Below are 9,920 nucleotides of genomic sequence, written 5' to 3'. Positions count from 1 at the left end.
TCATGTCCTAGGGTGTGTTAGGGTCAAGTTTGATCAAGGGTTCAAGCCCCAAAACCGTAAGTTAAGTGCTCAAATCAGTAGGTAAGAAACAAGTGTCACATTTGGGGTTCATTTGCTGTCAATGGGTTTCGTAGGATAGTGTTCGAGCCATGGCTGGCCTAGGGCCAGTAGCCATGGCTAGGACCCTTCCCTAGCAAGCATAGGACGTGGTCAAGTCGTCCCAAAGTGGCTTGAGCCATGTCCCAAATCGTTTGGACAGAAACAACTCAGGTTGGTCGCGTTTGACAGTAACATTTGCGTGGGTGGTTCGTTGTTGGTTTATGGGTTTGTATGGTTCATGGTTGGCTAAGGGCCCTTAGCCATGACTCATACAACACCTTAACATGTCTAGCATGGACCATGGATAGCCTCATAGCCATTGGATCCATTATTTGACAGCAATCAAACTAGTAAAGTCACGGTTCCATGACAACCAGCTCTTGATATCTGATCTTTCGGATTTTTAAATTCTGGTATCAATCCGTCCATTTTCTGAAAGTACTTTCAACACAAAAGTTGTTGTTTATTGTGTTGTCTTCGATTTGATATAAAATTCATAATTTTTAAATAATCAATGAGGGAGATATGATTTTTCTTGCAAAACCGTACAATATGTCCGAAGAATATTTTGACAGCAAGCTCTTGATATCTGATCTTTCGGATTTTTAAATTCTGGTATCAATCCGTCCATTTTCTGAAAATACTTTCAACACAAAAGTTATATTTTATTGTGTTTTCGTCGATTTGATATAAAATTCATAATTTTTGAATAAGCAATGAGGGAGATATGATTTTTCTTGCAAAACCGTACAATCTGTCCGAAGAATATTTTGACAGCAAGCTCTTGATATCTGATCTTTCGGAGTTTTGGATTCTGGTATCAATCCGTCCATTTTCTAAAAATTCTTTCAACACAAAAACTGTAGTTTATTGTGTTATCTTCGATTCGATATAAAATTCGTATTTTTTCAATGAGAAACGAAAGAGTTATGATTTTTCTCGTAAAACCGCTCAAGCTGTCTTAATTGTGCGAGAATATTTTTGTTCAAGTTTTTGGTGTGAGTTCTATTGGGTCTTGTTCTTGGTTCTTGGTTGGCCTGTGGCCATTAGCCTTGGACTAAGACATGTCCAAATGTGTTATGGAGGTCGTGTTTTTAACCGTTCGTGATTTGGTTAAGTTTAGAAGTCGTACGAGAATTTACGGTGCAATGTGCCAAAGTGACTCTCGAAAGAGCGTTTCATGATTTTGGCCTCCATGCACAATTTTCGTGTATTACAGCCCTTTGTATATATTTTTCAGTATTTTAGATGTATTTTAATCATGACTAAACGATGGTTCGATGTTGGTTCGGGTTGGTACGGAGTCATGGATAGATACTAAGTTTGTTGGGCGTAATTGTCTCGTTTTTAGTTCGAATATGAAGTGTTGGTCAAGTTGAGATTATTTGCATGTGTCTCATGTTAGAATTAGGTCGCAGTGAGCCTGGGAACAATCCAACTCATGTGGTAAATTAAACTCGGATAATAATTATATTACGTGCATAAAAAAAAATAAATAGAAAATATTTATTTTTGAGATATATGCGATATGTCTTGTGGCCACCTTACGCTTATGGGATTGCTTCACCCGGTGACTTACGACCGGTTTACGATTATGTATGGGTACGGATATCCAGTCCAAGGGATGTGATGATCTTTACCGCCCAGTATACTGTGCTTTAGTCTGATCAGACGTGCATGTTATGTTATGGGCCACTTGCGTAGAACATTATCTCTAAAGAAAAATTACGATATGATATGTTATGACAGGGCTCTATCGAGCAACTCTTTTATGTACGATTTTTCAGTTATGCACGTATTTATAATTACTCATGACACGATTTTCACGTTACGCTTTACGATACGATATTTTTACGTTGCATGCGATTTTATGATATATTTACTTGTTATTCACGATATATGCATGCTGGGTCTTTAGACTCACTAGACTTGATTGATGTAGGTACTGACGATGCAGAGGCTGAGGGCGGGGACCAGTGAGTTAGCTCGGATCGGCGGTAGTACGAACCCGAGGACCTCACGTTTATTTATTCAGTTTTATGTTCAAACTCTTGTTATAACTTTATATATATTTTAAGTTATTGTTTAAAACATTATTCAGTTTCCGCTGCTATGTTTATGTTAAACTGTTGGGTTATTTTACCAAAGTTTTTATACGTTGCAATTTTATTTATTTAAAGAGAAAATTTTTAATAATTCCGCAAAATTATGAATACGAATTACGGGCCCTCACAGCAACATTCCTACATCATACCCAATGAGTAGAATGTCATCAACATAAAGCATCAAGAATGTCACAGCACTCCCACTGACCTTTTTATACACACAGGGTTCCTCAGGATTCTTAGTAAAACCAAACTCTTTGATTGTACTATCGAATCTGAGGTTCCAACTCCTAGATGTCTGCTTTAGACCATAAATAGATTTCTGAAGTTTTCATACCATATGCTCACTTCCGATGGATGTAAACCCTTCAGGTTGAGACATGTAAATCTCTTCCTTAACATCCTCATTAAGAAAGGCTGTCTTGACATCCATCTACCATATCACATAGTCATACCATGCAGCTATGGCTAGCAATATCCTTATAGACTTGAACATTGCAACTGGAGAAAAGGTTTCCTCAAAGTCAATTCATTGTCTTTGAGTATATCTTTTTGCCACCAATCGCGCCTTGAAGGTCAATACCTTCCCATCCGCTCCAAGTTTCCTCTTGTAAATCCATTTACACCCTATGGGAACAGTTCCCTCAGGTGGATCCACAAGATTCCACACTTGGTTCGAATGCATGGAATTCATCTCAGATTCCATAGCTTCAAGACATTTGGATGAATCGACATCAGATAATGCTTCCTTGAAGGTCTTTGGATCACATCCATGGTTAGGCTCATCATGGCCTTCTTCAAAAAGCAGACCATACCTCATAGGTGGTCTCGAGAGTCTCTCAGATCTTCTAGGAGCTTGTATTTCCTCTCTTGGCTCTTCGGGTGTGGGTTCCTCAATTGTGGGTGTCTCTCGAACCTCTTCGAGTTCTATCATCTCCTCTTGTCTATCCAATAGAAATTTTTTTCCAAAAAAGTTGCATTCCTAGAAACAAACACCTTTGTTTCTTGGGGATGATAGAAATAATATCCAACTGAATTCCTTGGATATCCCACAAAGTAACATAAAATGGATCGACTATCCAATTTATCTCCCACTGTCTGCTTCACATAAGTAGGGCATCCCCATATTCTAAGGAAAGAACATTTGGGAGGCTTAACCATCCATATCTCATATAGTGTCTTATCAACTGCCTTTGAATGGACATTGTTCAACAACAGTGCCGCTGTCTCAAGCGCATATGCCCAAAAGGATGGTGGCAACTCCGTGAACCCCATCATAGACCAAACCATGTCCATCAAAGTTCATTTACGCTCTGAAACACCATTCAACTGTGGTGTAGCAGGAGGAGTCCACTGCGAGAGAATCCCATTCCCCCTAAGATACTCTTGGAACTCGGCACTCAAGTACTCACCAACTCGATCCGATCGAAGTGACGTGATGCTTCGTCCCAACTGTTTCTCTACTTCACTTCTGAATTCTTTAATCCTTTCAAAGGCTTCAGATTTGTATTTCATCAAATACACGTACCCATAGCTCGAAAAGTCATCGGTAAAGGTAGCTCGAAAAGTCATCGGTAAAGGTGATGAAGTAGGCATGTCCATGCTTAGTGGTGATGCTAAGCGGACCGCACACATCGGTATGAATCAAATCCAATAACCTTTTGGCTCGCTCCACGTGGCCCTTAAAGGAAATTTTGGTCATCTTTCCTTTTAGACATGTTTCACAAGTCGGGAGAGAATTAATATCACACATATCAAACATGCCTACTCCCACTAACTTGTTCATCCTTCTTAGGGAAATATGTCCTAATCGAGCATGCCATAATTGTGCCGAATTTAGAGTATCTTGTTTTCGCTTGTTTGTTGTTGTTATTGCTTGGACATTGTTTAGTGGAATATCTTTCAATTTTAAGTTATAGAGATTGTTTTCAAGTTCTCCAGTACCAATCAAAGATTCATTCTTGTAAATGTTGCAAACACCTTCGCTAAATAAACAAGAATATCCATCTTTATCCAGCATAGAAATGGAAACAATGTTTTTCATCAAATCAGGTACAAACAAAAAATTTCTTAAAATCAACTTAAAATCATTGTTCAAAAGCAAGTAAACATCTTCTACGGCCTTGGCAGCAACTCTTGCTCCATTGCCTATCCTTAAGAAGGTTTCACCTTCCCTAAGTCTCCTTTTTCTTCCCATCACCTAAAAATCATTACAGAGATGTGAGCCACTGCCGGTATCCAATATCCAAGAAGTAGAGTTAACTGAAATGTTTGCTTCAATATAGAACATATTTCCAGAACCCTTCTGGGCAAGATATTTTCTGCAGTTACGCCTTCAATGTCCAGGCTTCTTGCAGTGATGACAGATGTCAACAGTCTTGTCAGCTTTAACTGGTGTAGCTGCCACAGCTGGACTCGAAGATTGCCTCTTCAAGGGCACGTTCTTCTTGGGACATTGGAAAGAACGCTTCTTTCCCTTCCCATGTGGACCAATCTTCGCACCAGATGAAGAACACACATAAAGAACCGACTTCTCTTTCTCGATGGAGGCTTCAAAGGTAATAAACATATTCACCAACTCCTTAAGGGTAGGCTCCAACTTGTTCATGTTGAAATTCACCACAAAAATATCAAATGAGCTAGGCAGCGACAAGAGCAACACGTCAGTGGTCAACTCCGAAGGCAATATAAGATCCATGCCAACGAGCTTGTCCACGAGCCCAATCATCTTCAGTCCATGCTCATGGACCGAGGCTCCATCTCACATGCGCAAAGTGATCAGCTCCTTGACGGTAGCATGCCTAAGAGGTCGAGTGTGCTCACCAAAGAGCTCCTTGAGATGCAAATGAATGTCAGCAGCACTCTTTGCATCCTCAAAACGCCTCTGCAGCTCATCATTCATAGAAGCCTGCATATAACACTTCGCTCGCAAGTCATGGTCACACCAATCCTTGTAAGTCTGCAATTCCTCAGGAGCGCAGCTAGTCGGAGCCTCAACAGGGGGCGAAGCAGTCAGTGTATATGCTATCATTTCCGAATTCAAGACGATTTTCAGGTTTTTTAGCAAATTCAGATAATTAGGTCCGGTTAAAACGTGTTTTTCGAGTATTGCAGATAATGGATTGTGAATCAAAGACATTGTCAAATTTGTACTGAAAAGTAAAACAGATAAATGTTAATGACTATTTTAAAATATTTAGTAAGATATAAAGTATGGACTTTAACTTCATAAATATTTACTCCCACTGTTTTGACATCTTTCACTACCCTCTAGTGAAAACCGGAAACTCCTTTCCTCAGTAGGTACGTAAGGTCCAATTAACAAATTATGATCCCGAATAATATCAGCCAATCATAATTCCTAAAGGTAGTTTCCAATTGCATCACCATGCAACCCTCTACGTAAACTTTTGTCTCACGTTTGATTATGACCCAATAATATGACGTCGTTCATCTTTACGTGTCAAGCCTTACCCATCGCTATTGAAACTTAATGGACGGTCGCCATGAGTTCCCTCAATAATATGAGTCAAAATTATGGGAGTTCAACGTAGTTCACATCACCATGTCATTGGATGTCACAGCTTTCCGGTGTCCAGGGCCCCCTCAATAATATGAGCTGAGCCCCGAACACGGGTAGCGTTCATCATGCACCCATTGTCGATGGAAGATATGAAAATTATAAACATCTTTATAATTCTCCTTTTCGGGCTTGATATTAATTTTTAATCTTATTCAAAATGAGGGTTTTTAATTTTGAAATGTCTCATCATTAATTTTATTTAAAAGCTCGCCATGTTTGATCGTATCTTTGCCGGATTCATGCAACTTTGTTATTATCATAATAATAACGCACATACTCATTATTTATAACATATAATGCATATATTATAAACAGTAAACTAAACAAGGATGATCAATCGCCCTAAAACTAATGGCCCGTGTGAGTTAAACATGGGCCAAGGTCCAATCCTAGGAAAATGCATGGGATGCAAATGTAACTTTTACATAAGCCTCCAATATTTACAAATCTTCGATCTTCATAATCATCAAGGCCACCATATTCCAATCTTGATCTTCCACTATACTAATATTTACAATTAAATATCTATGGCAAATAGGGATACATCTCATAGGGTGGGAACGGACCATAAACCAAGCCCACTTGAAAATTGATAATTATTACAATCATTCAAAACAAAATATCCTAGTATACACCTAGCAAATTGGGCTTGGGCTTTTGATCATCCTTCATGCATAATATCACGTATCATACACCATCAATTAATTATCACAATAATCAATTGATCCAATATTATATATCTTGATCCAATCCCTAACCGCCACGATTATAAACTAAATTAACAAAGTATACAAACACCTTTGTCTATTTTCTAATTAATTTATTTTTAACCGAATTTCTTGTAAATCACCATTTACTATAAATAATTAAAGTCCAACTTCAATTATTATGAGAAAATATGTACAATTTTTGTAAATTTAAACTTAAGGGTCCAAAAAATCATTTTTCACCAAAAACATTTTGGTCCATTTAAATTTCACAAAATATGTTAGCCATCTAATGGCCGATAACTTTAAGGCCCATGACACTTTGATAATCCAAAACACTTTTGGAAACCCTAGTCGTCATCGCCGTCGCCGGAGCTCCGTCGCCGTATTCCGGCAGACCCAAATTTTTTTTTTGAAGGGGGGGTTCGGGCAGCCCGAGCTGCCCGAAAATGCCCCCAAAACCAGCTTTGATTTTGTTGCAAAAATTTATTTCATGCGGTTAGAAATTGACCTCAATATAATATCATGTATATGCTACACAAAATAGTAAACATAGCTCATGATACCACTTGAAAGAGGGTCGATTAAGGTGCCCAAATGCGCAACGGAAGTTTCAAAATTATTTTTTAATGAAAAAACCGAGCACCCTAAACACTATAGTGTGTAGCAAATACAATAAAACACAAAATAACATTCATAGTGTGTTTAAGAAAATAAATTACTTATGAAGAGTATATTATCTTCAACAATTGAAGAACAAAATTTGAGAGAATATTTAGATGCAAATTTCGGCCAAAACTAGAGGAGAGAAGGGGAGGAAGACTTTTCTTGGTGCTTGAAAAAGTGATAAAGTGCATGAGCATGTCATGCATTGTTTAATTAAAAAGTTGCCCCAACCCTTCACCTCCCTTGCATGCTTTTCTATTTGGGTTTGTAACAATTACAAAGCCGATGGACTTTTATTTAAATTTCTTAAAAATATTTGAAACCATTTAAACTTTACTTGAATTTACTCAAGCTCACTAGTTAAATAATTATTTATAGTTGGGCTCTACAAGACCAAATATTTTTTAATTAATTCAACACTTGAATTAATTTAATTATTTGGACTCTACTAGGCCCACTAGTGTTTAATTAATTCACACTTGAATTAATTTAATTTAGTCCAAAATAATGTTTATGAAAATCACAAGTTTCAAATACATTATTTATTTGGCCAACTTTTAATTTAGGAACACTTCCAAAAATTAAAAGTTATATTCCTCTCATAGAAGTCGTACTTCTATTTTTCTTTACGCTTATAAACTCCTTTATAAGCTGTTCAACACATGGAACTATTTTACTTCTCAACGGTATCTAGAAAGTTAGCCCTTGTGTGACCCTCAATGGTTCAATGATACAACTAGCCATGGGTTCACATCTCAATATGATTCGAGACTAAACATGTCTTTATATGAGCATACCTCAATTGCTCTATTCTTACTTATCAACTCCTTGATAATAAGAACGTCAGAACTCAAGTCTGATAGTACACAACCAATAATGTTAAACGCCTAGCAGCATCGCTTAAATGATTCCCTAGGTATCAAATGATAGTGCCTGCAAAAACCATTCAATTATGGTTAGCGTACAGTACGGTCCCTTCAACTTATATATCCCGACCGATTCGACATCTATTGGTATATCGAGAGTTGTCAAAGAATCGATACTATGTGTCATGTCGTAGTTGCATCGATGGTGTAATCTATTAAACCCCTTTCATAATTACCACCAGCACTCTGATCAGAGATTTCATCACTACTAAAAAAAAGGCAAAAGACAACGGTTAAAAATCGTTGTCGTAGGTCAAATAAAACCGTTGTTAAAAGCACTGTGGTTAAAGGGTGTGCTCAAAGACAACGGTTAAAAACCGTTGTCGTAGACGTCTAAAGACGACGGTGCAAAGCCGTTGTCGTAGGTATATAAAACCGTTGTTAAAGGTCCTGTAGTTAAAGCATTCGCTAAAAGACAACGGTTTTGGACAGATGTGGTAGTTACTATTTGCGATGGTTTTTAAGTAATTCGCGACGGACATCATCGATAACCGTCGCTACAATTAGCGACGCTCATAATTTAAACGGTCGCTAAACAGCGACGGTTTATTAAACCGTCGCTACATTTAGCGACGGTGTTTTAAAACTTCGTCGCTAATTTTAGCGACGGTTTTGTATGCTTTCCGTCGCTAATTTTTTCAGTAAAATAAAAAAAATCTCAATTTTAGATATTTTAATAAATATACAAAAAAACTCACAATCTAATATGTTAATTATATTCTTGATTTACCGTCAAAAATACTATATTCTTGATTTTAAAAATTTATTAAAATTTAAAGAGAAAATCGAAACTAAAATTGTGGAAGGGAGAAAAATTTTAAGTGTTGTGAAGTGGTATGGTAGAAAATGGACCAAGGGTGGGGATATTTATAGACAGTTTGCGACAGTTTTGACTTTAACCGTCGCAAATAGCGACGGTTATTTTTCTAACTGTCGTCGATTTAAAATTAGCAACGCTTTAACAAGAATTGTCGCTATGTTTAGCAACGGTTATTAAAAACCGTCGCTAAACATAGCGACGGTTAAATATAAACCGTAGCTAATTATAGATTGGCGACGGTATTACAAAAACTGTCGCTAAAATTAGCGACGGTTATACAAAAACCGTCGCTAAATTTCGATACGGTTATACTTGAACCGTCGCAAGATTTAAATTAGTGACGGTATAGTGTAACCGTCGCTAATTTTAGCGACATATTTTACTTAAACGGTCGCAAAATGTAATATTGACAAAAAATTTATTGAAAAACCAGTTGAAAGACAACGGTCTTGAAGAAAAACGCTAATAAACAACAGTTTAAAAACCGTTGTCGTAGCCCAAAAAAAAAACGCTCGTAGACAACGGTTTTAAAGAAACTGTTGTCTTTGAGCGGATTTTTTTAGGCTACGACAACGGTTTTTGTTAAAACAGTTGTTAAAATTAAAAAGACAACGATTTTAATAAAAACCGTTGTCTTTGATGTGTTGTTAAAACCGATTTTTCTTGTAGTGCATACTACATACACATAGGATATCCATACCCGAAAGTAAGCGGAGAATTAATCCCCGACTACAATTCATCGACTCCTATATGTTTCGACAGAACACCCAACCTTTCCACCTGATGACCCCTTGAGAGTCGGTAAACAAGTCAAAGTACAACGCTAGCATATAGAGTCTCAATGTTGTCCCGGGTTGTCACGCCCCATGTCCGAAGCGTCGGTGACATCCGGCATTGTTTAACATACAGAAACGAATCGAATATGAGACAGAAGTTAACAGATGATTCAGAATAATTCAGAAGCAAAACAGATCATTTCAGAACAATTCAAAGACAGACAGAACAATGTTACTC

This window comes from Primulina huaijiensis, chromosome 2 (assembly GCF_012295235.1).
Source record: "Primulina huaijiensis isolate GDHJ02 chromosome 2, ASM1229523v2, whole genome shotgun sequence".
Taxonomy (NCBI): Eukaryota; Viridiplantae; Streptophyta; class Magnoliopsida; order Lamiales; family Gesneriaceae; genus Primulina; species Primulina huaijiensis.
The sequence above is the reverse complement of the archived record's forward strand: the minus strand, read 5'-3'. Positions refer to the sequence as shown.